This window comes from Bos mutus, chromosome 1, assembly GCF_027580195.1.
Source record: "Bos mutus isolate GX-2022 chromosome 1, NWIPB_WYAK_1.1, whole genome shotgun sequence".
NCBI classification, from domain to species: domain Eukaryota; kingdom Metazoa; phylum Chordata; class Mammalia; order Artiodactyla; family Bovidae; genus Bos; species Bos mutus.
The window spans coordinates 112,915,909-112,930,767 of record NC_091617.1 but is presented as its reverse complement, the minus strand read 5'-3'; positions in this window follow the sequence as shown (position 1 = coordinate 112,930,767).

The following is a 14,859-nucleotide window of genomic DNA, read 5'->3' as shown; positions in this document are numbered from 1 at the left end:
TACTCTCCTTTCATACTTCCCTCTATCCTTCCCCTTTTCCCTCCCTCTTCCTAGTAGAAATGGCTACAGAAGCCTCATATATACCACAAAACAAGGATCACGAGAAGCCAAAGATCACATGAGCAAATAACAAGAGAAGACTTTTGAAAAGGTATTTACAGATGTTCCTATTTCTTTGAAAATGTTTCTATTGCAGTTTGCCAAGAACTTAATAACCAATGATGTTATGATTGAAGCATTGATAATTCAGATTTCATTATTCTTTTATTGAAGTTTCTGACTACATAGAAAAAACATCATTGGTTGAATAACTGGCAGGTCCTCTGAGAGTCAGCGCCCTTTCCCTGGAAATTCAACTCAAATCTTCTTCACATGGCCACTGAGGGGTGCTTGGCCTCTTTATTTCTGCCATCACACCCACTGATTATACCTTGGTTGATGTCATGCATCATCCAACCCAGCTTCTCTAGCACCATTACTTACGCAGGGGCACAACTCAACCTGCATCACATACCTACACTCTACATGTTCTATTTTATGGGTAATCTCTTCTTACCTTTTACCTTGCATCCCAACATGAGAACTTGTAATTTTCGGATTAAATATAGGTGTTCAAATGATCAAGTATCCCCAAAGAAAGATGTAATTCATTGACTCTGGTAGTAATTTTATTGCAGATGCTAAAAAAGTTAACTTTCCCTGCTTTTATAAACATATTTCAGTTTTCATATTGGTGTGGGAAAAGTTCAAGAAGGAAGAGGTATTACTCCGTAAGGAATTTCTTAAAAAATTACCCAAATCACAGTTCATAGGAGAGAAGTGCTCCTTTATCTGTTACTCTAAAGCTAAGAACTTGTTTTTGAGAAACACGGGCAATGATGAGATGACATAAAAGAAAAAAAAAAAATAGAAGGATGTTTCAAAATGTTTTTCCAACTACATGAAATACCGCTGAACCCTCTGCATAAGCCCCTCTGTTCCTGCAGGCAGACTGTGTATAGGAAATTTCAACAAGAAGAGCAGTCACAGAGATAACACCGCAATAAGATTTCCTGCAGTCAGTGCAGATGTGATCCGAATACACTATTGACCACATTGCTCCCACAGGGAGAGGAGAAGGAATTCAACAGTTGTGAGTATCCATACAGCTCTGCATCCATCACATTCCCTTTTGAGGCTGGGCTCACTGTCTTATGCCCACTTCACTTTGATGTAATTGGAAACAGTTTAGGTTTTTCTCCCTTGGGCAACTCTTGATTTTTTTTTTTCATTCCTCTCTTCTTCTCGCAAGACAGAATTATTATCTCAAGCCCCCATAAACCAAAACCCTCTATTCACTGCCTCAGGGCATTCAAAAGTATAAAGCCAACTTTTTGAATTGTTTTTCGAAATGTGACCTTTGTGCCCTTCCAACATAATCCCATTATTGTAGCACAATACTTTGGAGGAATATTGGAGGAATCTTTTATGACATCTTTATGTATGCTATCTTTCTGTTGAAGTACATGGTTACTTCTTCTAAGTACATATTTACAGTATTCTGAGTGCTACTGGGAAAGTCTGTTCTTAGTTATGATGTTGGCAATAATATTTTAATTGCATATGCTACATTAATACTTCTGTTCAGATTAGCCTAATCTAGTATTGTTAGAACTCATTTTAAGCTTTTACTGTAAAAGTATTTTATGTATTGTTGTTTCATCAAAGAAAAGTTGTCAGGGTTTTATTCCCCCCTACCTCTGTATCTACTATTGGAAGAGTTCTCACTACAACAGGAAAAAAAAAATCACAAAAAGAAGTAATAGTGAAATAATCACACCTGAACTGCCCTGGCCTAATTATAATATGTAATTACTGGTTGCTGTACAATTACAACCATTTTGTCCTAATAATGGCTCTCATGGGACTATATAAAAAGCACAGGATTTCTCTATTCATTTTATAAACTACTATGATAAGAAATGAGAAGGACGAACCTTACAATAACAGCAGTGATGGCTATATCATGATCTTTACTGCATGGTCAAGCACCATGCTAAGTCTCATTCATTTTCACTGCCCTGTAGTTCAGATACACCAGCTTGTGCTTCCCATCTGATATCTTATGGAGGCAGGTCCTCTCTGTTTAAGTCCAAGAGAAATGATGAGCGAATGTTACAAGGCAGAGTGCCTACTCAGAGAAACTTCAAATAATCAGCAGGACAACAAGCTTTTCTGGGGACAGACAGCACAGCAGCTGGCTGGTGACTGTGTCCTGGGCCTGCTGGGGCTATATTTTATGAAATAGATTTAGAACCAAGAAAGTCCAAAGGAGCATCTTTTGTAACTGAATTCACTGATACTTAGGGCTTGAGTTTATGTAAAATATTTTACTTCCCCTTCAGTTACCAGTGTTACTACTTAAGACTATTGAAAGGATACTCAGAAAAATTCACAACTTTTATATTAGCCAGATCAACTGATTTATGATTCTTAATGATCTGAATTCTTGAATGAAAGTGAAAATATGTAGTGGCTATTGAAGAATAAAACCAGCTTGGATGAGGTTCAAATTCTTTTCCTCTTAAAAGAATTTGATGATTAAAGATGATTTTAAAAGGAAATTTATGTCTTTTAGTATGTAATTTAACTGGGAATATGCCTTTGTAACTTTAAACTGAAAGGTAAGTATGACCATTTGTGATATTCAATTTTTCTATTTTGTGCCTTCCTGTGAACAGTTAGATTCACCTAAAAAAATAGAAAGGGAAATGCCACATGTATACAATAATGATTTCAATGACAATCAAGAGAACTTGTAAATATCAACAGGAGAGATCTGCGATAAGACAGACAATGGTAAGGAAACTAGGTTAGGTAAACAAACTCAAATTTCACCTTCAAAGTTTCCAAAGCAAAATTTTTAGAGATATTAAGTTGCAGCTCAGACTTTCTATAACTTCATTTTAGATATGTGAATAAAATGGAATCTGATAGCATAAAAAGAATTTTATTTATTTTGCTTCAAATTGGCCTTTTTTGCATTTGTGAGAAAGACTTGATTCTTTCTAGAACATTTTGGCATCTTCCATCAAATTGACTTATGCCCCCTTCTCTGTAAAACATAAGGTAAACAAAAATTGTGTGTGCGCCTTATGGGTCACCTTCAACCCATGTTAAATAGAGGCTATTTAGCAAGCATAGTGGAAAGGTCTAAAAACAGAATCAATAATGTACTATTAAAAGTAATCAGCTACTTGCACTCTGGTTAACCATGACAGTTAAAGCTTCAAACTATGCTATTCAAAAATCATAAGTTATAGATTTATGAGTAACTACTCTGTGTGTGTATGTGGAGGTGTGCGTTAGAGAGACAGATATAGCTGAGTATTTCTTCTGTTGAAAACCTTAGAAAAACCTACAGAATAGTTTGCATTCATTCTAAACTCCCCAAAAGGATATATTTGCAGATATCAAAAAGCTTGGTGATACACACTGTGTGCCAAGATCTGAAAAATCTTGGCAAACTATACTGACAGCTAGAACCATCAAGGTTACATGAATGCAATATAAATTCTGAAGTTCCAGGTAATTGTGGTAGTTTGAACACCTGCATTTATTTCTACCCTCTCCAAAAACTCTATTATAATGACAGTTAAAGAATTTTAAAAAGACAAATACCCAAGGTCAAAGAGAATGGGAGATAAGAGCACAAACAGGTAAGAAATAGGACAAAAGTTCTGAAGCAGAAACCCAGATATAGGAGCAGTCTTAGCTGTAGCTCAAAACAGAAAATGAAACTAATAAGATACAGTTGTAGAACGGAAAAAAGAGGTACAAATGAACTTATTTACAAACAGAAATAGAGTCACAGATGTAGAAAGCAAATGTATGGTTACCAGGGAGAAAGGGGATGGGTAGGATAAATTGGGAGGTTGGGATTGACATATACACACTACTATGCATAAAATAGATATAAGAACCTACTGTATAGCCCAGGGAACTCTACTGAATACTCTGTAATGGTCTATATGGGAAAAGAAACTAAAGAAGAGTGTATACATGCATATGTATAACGGATCCACTTTACTGCACACCTGAAACTAACACATTTTAATGAACCATACTTCAATTAAAAAAAAAAAAAAAACCTTACCAGGAAGGCACATCATTAAACTAAGGAAACACTAACAAATTCAAAATAGAGAGTAAAAATCGTTTTCAAAATATATATGCTTATTAAGTTAAAAAAAGAAACATCACAGAACTTTCCCTGCCCTCCTTCTCCAAAGGATATGAATTTTCAGTTTAAAAGGAGACAACAAATTTTAAAAGGTACTTTACTACAACATTCCTAAGTATTAGGGATAATGGAAAGATCTTGGGTTGCTTCTACAGAAGGATTTTATTTCAGAAGTCATGTGTATTAAGTATTAGAACAGCATCAGATTTCTTAATGGCAAATCTGGAAGTAAGAAGAAAATGGAATGACGTTTTCAAAATTCTGAAAAAAATACTTCATATGTAGAATTCTAGATCTAGGCAAAAGGTCAAATTAAGAACAGAATTAAGGAACTGCCAGACATACCATGCCTCAAATTTATCTTACTTTATAGGAATCAGCTAGAGGATGTATCAGGCTTCCCTGGTGGCTCAGCTGGTAAAGAATCCCACAGCAATGCAGGAGACTCAGGTTCTATTCCTGTGTTGGGATGATCCCCTGGAGAAGGGATAGGCTACCCTCGTAGTCCGTATTCTTGCCTGGAGAATCCCATGGACAGAGGAGCCTGGCGGGCTACACTCCATGGGGTTGGGTTGCAAAGAGTAGGACACCACCGAGCGACTAAGCACAGCACAGAGGATATATTAACATGCAGGAGTAAATTAAGAGAAAAACACGGGATTCAGGTAAAACAAGAGATCTGACAGAAGAGAGAGATGAAGAAATTCCCAGGATGATGGTGTAAAAGGCTTTCTAGTTAATAGTAGTAGCAGGTCTGTATAGTATATACATAGTTATACATATATATATACACATATAGTATATATATATAGTATATACATATATATAGATATATATAGTTAATAATAGTAGCAGGTCTGTAGATAAGTTCATCCATACTGGAGCAGAGAAGCAGAAAATTCTAGAATGAAAGAGAACACAAGTGATTACCTGATGGTGAGTCTTCCAGAAACAGACTTTCAGCACTAAAAGAAAATTAAGATTTGAGTCTCAGGGTTCAGGATGGGGAACACATGTATACCTGTGGCAGATTCATTTTGATAGTTGGCAAAACTAATACAATTATGTAAAGTTTAAAAATAAAATAAAATTTAAAAATAAAAATAAAATAGTCAATGAAAAAAAAAAAAAGAAATCAGCAACAATAATTCCAAGAAAAGCAAATTGGATACAAGGGAAAATAATAAGTACCATCATAATCACAGATGCATGGTTCAACTGTGGATAATACTTATAGAGCCATAATAATATAAATTAAATACTGATTTTTCAAAAATAATTGATAAAAAGTTGTCTTCAGCAGAGTGAAGCCTAGAAAACCATGTTTCTTTGTCCCCAACCATAGTGGCTATATGACTGTATATATACAGTCATAAGAAGCCTTGTTTAGAAATAATAACATCATAGTCCCAGAAGCCATGACTGAAAGGTATAAAAACCAAGTGAGGAACCCAAAACCTCAGGTGAGCCCTGATGATTAACCAGAGATGAAATTGCCAACATCTGTTGGATCATAGAAAAAACAAGAGAATTCCAGAAAATATCCACTTCTGATTCACTGATTACACTAAAGCCTTTGACTGTGTGGATCACCAAAAACCTGTGGAAAATTCCTAAAGGACACAGGAATACCAGACCACCTTACCTGCCTCCTGAAAAATCTGTATACAGGTCAAGAAGCAAGAGTCAAAACCAGACATGGGACAATGGACTGGTTCAAAATTGGGAAAGAAGTACGTCAAGGCTGTATGTTGTCATCCTGCTTATTTAAACTTATATACATAGTACATCATGCAAAATGCCAGGCTAGATGAAGTAGAAGCTGAAATCAAGATGGCAGGAAGAAATATCAATAACCTCAGAAATGCAGATACCACCACCCTAATGGCAGAAAGCAAAGAGGAACTAAAGAGCCTCTTGATGATAGTGACAGAGGACAGTGAAAAAGCCGGCTTAAAACTCAACATTCAAAAAACTAAGATCATGGCATCCAGCCTCACCACTTCGTTGCAAATAGATGGGGGGAAAATGGAAACAGTGACAGAGTTTATTTTCTTGGTTCCAAAATCACTGCAGACTGTGACTGCAGCCACAAAATTTAAAGATTCTTGCTCCTTGGAAGTAAAACTATGATAAACCTAGACAGTGTATTAAAAAACAGAGACATCACTTTGCCAACAAAGGTCCATACTGGAGTGGGTTGCCATTTCCTTCTCCAAGGGATCTTCCCAACCCAGGGATTGGACCCGGGTCGCCTGCACTGCAGGCAGGCACTTTACCGTCTGAACCACCAGGGAAGCCCATAGTCAAGCTATGGTTTTTCAAATAGTTATATACCCATGTGAAAGTTGGACCATAAAGAAGGTTAAGCACTGAAGAATTGATGCTTTCAAACTGTGATGCTGAAGACGACTCTTCAGAGTCCCCTTGGACTGCAAGGAGATCAGACCAATCAATCCTAAAGGAAATCAACCCTGAATGCTCATTGGAAGGACTGATGCTGAAGCACCAATACTTTGGCCACCTGATGCGAACTGACTCATTTGAAAAGATTCTGATGCTGGGAAAGATTGAGGGAAGGAGAAGGGGGCAACAGAGGATGAGATGATTGGATGATATCACTGACTCAATGGACATGAGTTTGAGCAAACTCTAGGAGATGGTGAAGGACAAGGAAGCCTGGCACGCTGCAGTCCATGGGGTCACTAAGAGTTGGACATGACTGAGAGACTGAACAACAAGAGAGGGACACAGAGGCAAGACCCCTTCAGCTGACAGAGCCCTCCCATTTCTCTTACAGGTAACAGTTCAAGAGTAGGATCTGAGTGGAAAAGGGAGTAAAGCCCAAACTAAAACTGTTTCAGTTCATTTGGGGGTGTATTCTGAATGGGGAAAATCAGACAATTGAGCAGATTTACAGAGTCTGGCTAATGTTACTTATATAGCCAGCTATTTTGACTTATAGTCATATCCTGAACCCATTTCTAATTACCTACAACTTGAGGTATTCTGAAATTGTTCACTGAATTTAATGGGCCACTGCTGGACTCAGTACTTGTGCTACACTCCAAATAGATGTTTTTAGAGGAAATATTGCGTTGGTTTTTTTTTTTATAAGACTTAGAAACTTCAGAACTACTAAAAATGTAAGCAAACGTGAAAACCAGTAAATAGTCAACTAGTTTGAAGTATACTTTTCTGCAAGTTTCATCATCAGAAGACTGGAATTTCTGGTGATCAGTCTCACAAAGTAGAAGACAGAATCCACATGGTGACTCTCCTCATGGGGCAATTACAGCCTCCACTGAGATCACAGTTGCTGACAAGTTAGTGTCAAAAGGACGTCATAAGGTCCTAGGTTTTTCAGCTGGGGCTTCTGTCACACCCAATAATTACCAGCTGAATCTGCAGATAATAAAAAGCTATATATGACAAACCCACAGCAAACATTATCCTCAATGGTGAAAAATTGAAAGCATTTCCTCTAAAGTCAGGAACAAGACAAGGGTGCCCACTTTCACCACTACTATTCAACATAGTTTTGGAAGTTTTGGCCACAGCAATCAGAGCAGAAAAAGAAATAAAAGGAATCCAAATTGGAAAAGAAGAAGTAAAACTCTCACTATTTGCAGATGACATGATCCTCTACATAGAAAACCCTAAAGATTCCACCAGAAAATTACTAGAACTAATCAATGATTATAGTAAAGTTGCAGGATATAAAATCAACACACAGAAATCTCTTGCATTCCTATACACTAATAATGAGAAAACAGAAAGAGAAATTAAGGAAAAAATTCCATTCACCATTTAAAAGAAAAGAATAAAATACTTAGGAATATATCTACCTAAAGAGAAACTAAAGACCTATATATAGAAAACTATAAAACACTGGTGAAAGAAATCAGAGAGGACACTAATAGATGGAGAAATATACCATGTTCATGGATTGGAAGAATCAATATTGTGAAAATGAGTATACTACCCAAAGCAATTTATAGATTCAATGCAATCCCTATCAAGCTACCAACAGTATTCTTCACAGAGCTAGAACAAATAATTTCACAATTTGTATGGAAATACAAAAAACCTCGAATAGCCAAAGCGATCTTGAGAAAGAAAAATGGAACTGGAGGAATCAACCTACCTGACTTCAGGCTCTACTACAAAGCCACAGTTATCAAGACAGTATGGTACTGGCACAAAGACAGAAATATAGATCAATGGAACAAAATAGAAAGCCCAGAGATAAATCCACGCACATATGGACACCTTACCTTTGACAAAGGAGGCAAGAATATACAATGGATTAAAGACAATCTCTTTAACAAGTGGTGCTGGGAAATCTGGTCAACCACTTGTAAAAAGAATGAAACTAGAACACTTTCTAACACCATATACAAAAATAAACTCGAAATGGATTAAAGATCTCAACGTAAGACCAGAAACTATAGAACTCCTAGAGGAGAACATAGGCAGGGCACTCTTTGACATGCATCACAGCAGGATCCTCTATGACCCACCTCCCAGAATATTGGAAATGGGGGCAAAGATAAACAAATGGGACCTAATTAAACTTAAAAGCTTCTGCACATCAAAGGAAACTATTGGCGGGGTGAGAGGACAGCCTTCAGAATGGGAGAAAATAATAGCAAATGGGGCAACCGACAAACAACTAATCTCAAAGGTATGCGGGCAGCTCCTACAGCTCAACTCCAGAAGAGTAGATGACCCAATCAAAAAATGGGCCAAAGATCTAATTAGACATTTCTCCAAGGAAGACATACAGATGGCTAGCAAGCACATGAAGGGATGCTCAACATCACTCATTATCAGAGAAATGCAAATCAAAACCACTATGAGGTACCATTTCACACCGGTCGGAGTGGCTGCGATCCAAAAGTCTACAAATAATAAATGCTGGAGAGGGTGTGGAGAAAAGGAACCCTCTTACACTGTTGGTGGGAATGCAAACTAGTGCAGCCACTGTGGAGAACAGTGTGGAGACTCCTTAAAAAACTGGAAATAGAACTGCCTTATGATCCAGCAATCCCACTGCTGGGCATACACACTGAGGAAACCAGAAGGGAAAGAGACACGTGTCCTGGCTGTTTATAATAGCCAGGACATGGAAGCAACCTAGATGTCCATCAGCAGATGAATGGATAAGAAAGCAGTGGTACATATACACAATGGAGTATTACTCAGCCATTAAAAAGAATACATTTGAATCAGTTCTAATGAGGTGGATGAAACTGGAACCTATTATCTGGAGTGAAGTAAGCCAGAAGGAAAAACACCAATACAGTATACTAACGCATATATATGGAATTTAGAAAGATGGTAACGATAACCCTGTATATGAGACAGCAAAAGAGACACTGATGTATAGAACAGTCTTATGGACTCTGTGGGAGGGAGAGGGTGGGAAGATTTGGGAGAATGGCATTGAAACATGTAAAATATCATGTATGAAACGAGATGCCAGTCCAGGTTCAATGCACGATACTGGATGCTTGGGGCTGGTGCACTGGGATGACCCAGAGGGATGGTATGGGGAGGGAGGAGGAGGAGGGTTCAGGATGGGGAACACAGAAAGAAATAAATTAAAAATAAAATTGAACATTCACTGAAGCCACTGTGATGGAATTTAGTATTAAGACAGAGGAAAACAGCAGATTTGAAACATCTTATCTGCATTGTTTAACTGCTATGACTGATTGTGAGTTGAAAGATCACTCTATGTGAGCCTTTTTAAGATATCATGTGAGTTCCTTACTTTAAAATTATCGCAGAACTTCTTAATGAAGGTCATATTGTTCTGAATCCAATTTTACTGCTTTATTCCCTCAGAATGAGTAATATGACTATTGATTAGTTTCTATGAAACTTAGCACTTGGATAAAATAAAAATCTAACATCATTAGCATTAGAAACAAAGGTGAGAGCTTCCTAGTGAAATTTAAAACGTCTCCCTCTAAATGTATTTAATTCATAAAACTGGTACCAGATCTTGCTATTATGCCCAAACCATATAGTTTGTAGATATATTTTCACAAATAATAATTATCTTTGAAAAACCTTCAGCAGTCTTATCCTAATATGTGGAATCTAGAAAACTGGTACAAATGAACCTACTTGCAAAGGAGAAATAGAGACAAATGCAGAGACCAAAAGTATAGACACCAAAGGGAGAAAGAAGGTGGGATGAACTGGGAGATTGGGACTGATATATATACACCGTGTATAAAATAGATAACAAATGAGAACTCACTGTATAGCACAGGGAACTCTACTCGGTGCTCTGTGGTGATCTAAATGGGAAAGAAATCCAAAAAAGAGGGGATATATGTACACATATAGCTGATTCACTTGCTGTAGAGCAGAAAGTAACACAACATTGTGAACAACTATGCTCTGCCAAACATTTTTTAGTAAAAAATAATGAATTAGGACTTCAAAATAAATAAACAAAAATCAGTACTCAAGAACTTCTGCAACTACTGTTTCTGAAATTCAATAACAAAACTCAGTGTTTGCTTGTATTCCTTTGACTATGAATCTTTCTAGAATCAAGTGGGGTGTCTAATCTGCACCTATACTTAACTTTGTGTGTTTCAAGTTCCAAACAAGGGACCTTTAATTTACCACAGAAATAAAGATTTCAGTAGTTGCAAAGTCCTCTGGTAAGTCTATGGACATCCAAAATGTACTTGAAAGTATAACTCTGTAAATACGGGTTGTAGATCCATTATGATTTAAAGGTACCAAGGTCCACCTTTGTGTAGATCCTGAATTTCAACTAAAGTCCCCTCTGCTGTGTTCTATTATCTTCTGCTCTGTCCAGAAGGGAAGAAATTTGCACATGGTATCTTTCTGCACTTGAAGGAAACCGAGCCCACCTCTCCTGACTCAGTGTCTGGAGTAAGAGTACAGAAAGGACTCAAAGGTGGGGAGTATTCTGAATGCTGCTTATGATTTCAGCATCAAGACTGCGAGATTCAGGTAGCAGCAGCAGAGAGAGAGAGAGACAGAGAGAGACAGAGAGAGAGAGAGAGAGAGACAGAGAGAAAGTGTTTGGAAAGGGGGCATAGGAAGGGTCCATGCTGTATGCTTTTAAATGTATCTTCAAGGAGAAAGATCCATTTTATATGTAAGTGTATAGGATATGAAAACACAAGGTGAATTTCTCTGAAAACACAAATTGTTTTTGTATAATGCCTCTCAGAATTTTGTTTAGGGCACCAAAGCATTTTGGGGATGACAGAACTAAAATCTGTGAATGAGAACGACCTAAACAATAAGGAGGAAGTTTAAGGACAACTATATAAGAGACAGCATGTATCAGTGATCAAGAACGTACACTTTGGGGCCAGCCTGCCTAGGTTCAAATCCTCACTCTGCTATTTTGAAATGCCTGTCTGTATATTAATACTTTGTTTTATATATGTACAAATTTTATGTGCACACAAATTATGAACAGTGAAAAGCCCAAAGGGATATACAAACTGCTTATACAGTTACCCCTTAAGAGTGAGAATAGGACTAAAATAACTTTCAACTTTTACATTATAAGTTTCTGCATTATTCTACAATAAACATTTTTATAGTAATAAAAGAAAATGCTTATAACATGCACTTTAAGATAAATGAATGAACCCCCAACAGAACAAAAGGGTAAATGCCATGAAATCTCCTGTGCAATACCATTAAACTCTCATTTAATCACTCACAGGCCCACTATTAGGTAAATCTTATATGTATATACATGCATGTGTGTATGCACAACTTCACATCATTCTGTCTCATTCAGTAGAATACAGATATTAAATATGAATCTGCACTGTATTATGTTTATGTTGCATATACCTTATTTTCTAATTTTTGAGGGTAGCTGTTCTCTTATTTGTCCAACCCTTACAGGACATAGGACAGCCTACTAATCCTTTCTAAATTAATAGAGCTCAACTGAAGGAGAAAAAGACTAATTATTGAAGAGGTAATGGATACGTCTTTAAGTAGATTATTGCATTTGAGCTGATCAATCCTAGAAAGATGGGAAAGACTTTGAGAAGTGAAGAAATGAGAAAGCTCATTACAAGGAGAGGAAGCAGGCCAACAAATCCCAAAAAGTAGAGCTTGTCAGGGGAAGATTGGAAAATTTGCTTGGCTGGACATAAAGGACAAATGGGACATTAGAGAACAGAGGTGCAACATCTGCTGCTGCTGCTGCTGCTAAGTCGCTTCAGTCGTGTCCGACTCTGTGCGACCCCATAGACGGCAGCCCATCAGGCTCCCCCGTCCCTGGGATTCTCCAGGCAAGAACACTGGAGTGGGTTGCCATTTCCTTCTCCTATGCATGAAAGTGAAAAGTGAAAGTGAAGTCGCTCAGTCTATCCGACTCTTAGCCACCCCATGGACTACAGCCTACCAGGCTCCTCCGTCCATGGGATTTTCTAGGCAAGAGTACTGGAGTGGGGTGCCATTGCCTTCTCTACATGCGATTAAAAACTGAAGGCTTAATTTTTTATAATGTAACTGTAAGAAATTGATGTGTGAACTTTGGGTAAGATTCAAAAGCATGTGTCCATAGCCATGTTTAGATGGACACCACATTCTCTGCACTCATTAAAAAGCAAACTTCCTCATTAACAGCAACTGAGTAAAGAATTGTTATGTTCCTACGTTCAACTTTCGGTCGGAAGACGAGATGTATGTGTCTGACAAGAGGAGATAAAGGGTAACTCCCTTTTTTTTAACATGAAAATAAAAGCTGCTTTACAACTTCATGTATTCAGAGATGGCCAACAGGAAGTCCCAAAGGACGTTCAAGGTTTGGCACATAAAATGCACATGTTCCTTTAAATACAGCAGAATACTTCCTCCAAAGTATGTGGAGTGCCTTAAATGGCATATTTATTTAAATGTTAATTGAGCACTGCAACTTGTTGGTAATGAGGGAAATATGCTGCTAAAGGATTTGCCCAATCTCCTGAGAAAATGCCATGAATTTATATTTGTGAACAATACTCACATGTGTATAAAATCTAAAAAAGATTACACACGCATTTGATAACTCCTAGGATTATTCTTATAGCCTTAAGGTCTTAAAAAGCCAACACAACATTGCAAAGCAATTTTCCTGCAACTAAAAAAAAATAAACTAAAAAGCTTTCATAAAATAAAAGAGCCAAAAACCACATCATTAGAAAAACATGGTTAATTTCTTTGCTGGTTATTATTTTTCTTCTGAGGAGTACTCTCAACTCAACTTAATCATAGGTAAAACTTTTCTCACATCAAAATTCTGGTTTGGAGGAATGAAATGTCATTTTTATTAAAATTGCCTCCATGATATAATTCAAAAAGAGATTATAACATTTGGATTTAATAGGCAAAAGTGCATATATTTTTCTTTAAATATTCCCTATGAAAGAAAGTAGATAAAAATATTTGATAACTGTTAAAACTTCTGAAGATAACATTTTTAAACTTTAATGACTTTAATATAAAAGCGAATTCCAACCCTGTATGCAGTTAAATCAGTTTTACTTTGCAATTTTATGTCTTTTTCCAATGTTACGATAAGAAGCATAAGCTTCCTGTCTGAAGTCATCATAGTCAAAACCACATTTCAGGAAGTCAGTCTATTATCGGCCTTTCCAGATGTTTCTTCAACCTTTCAGATGCTGCCTGCAACTAATTTGCTTCCTTTAAAGAAGCAAAGCCCTTTCCCTCAAGTGGAGAGCACAGCATTTGACACAACATCTCTTTTTCTAAGATTATTGGTGAACATGTGTGTGCACCAAACTCTCATCTCCGGAAAGTGTGTCACCACAACTTCTTTGGTCAGAAATGTCCTTCTTGCAAAAAGGAAATGTATTGTTCCTTTTACAATGTTGAAAATTCTGAAAATCCCCAAACCAACCTGGAAGTGTTTTGCAATAACCTCATCTAACAATGTCACCATGTAAGAGGATTTATTAGGGTTTTGTTTTTTTTTTAATATCCTTTCATCCAATGTCCCACCTGATCTTTCTTTCACTTCCTATGCATGCCAAGTAAGAGTGCTGCAGATGTTCAGTGGGAAATGATGTAATTATGTACGTTATTTGTTTGTCAGATTTGCCAAATACTACATAGCTTTGAGGCTGTAGAGAATGAAGAATAAAAACCACAGGCAGGAGGTGACACTTGGTAAGTCAGCCTTCTCTGCCAGCCATGTAAACGAGATTAGGACTCGCTACATGCTCAAGCACTTTTAAAGTACTTTACATCTTTTGTCAATGGCACTATTTTTCATTTTCAGCCAGTGTATCTTACTTGGGATAAGTTTTCACTTAGGTGATAGAAAGCAATTCCAGTTAATCGTGGACTTAGTTCACTTCCTTACATGAAACACTATTGATGCTATGTCCCACTCAGTCTCTACTAATCTTATCCATCCCTCACATACTTTCCTCCAAATTCCTTTTCCTGATTTTTGTGTTCAAATACTGAGTTAATTCTCACCCACAAAGAATCATAACTGTAGCCATAACAGATAGCTCAACAAAATGCCATGGGAGGCAAAACTAGAGGAAAAATATCTTCTTTGGTAAAAAGATGTAATAGAGACAAGTCCAGGAAAGTTTCAA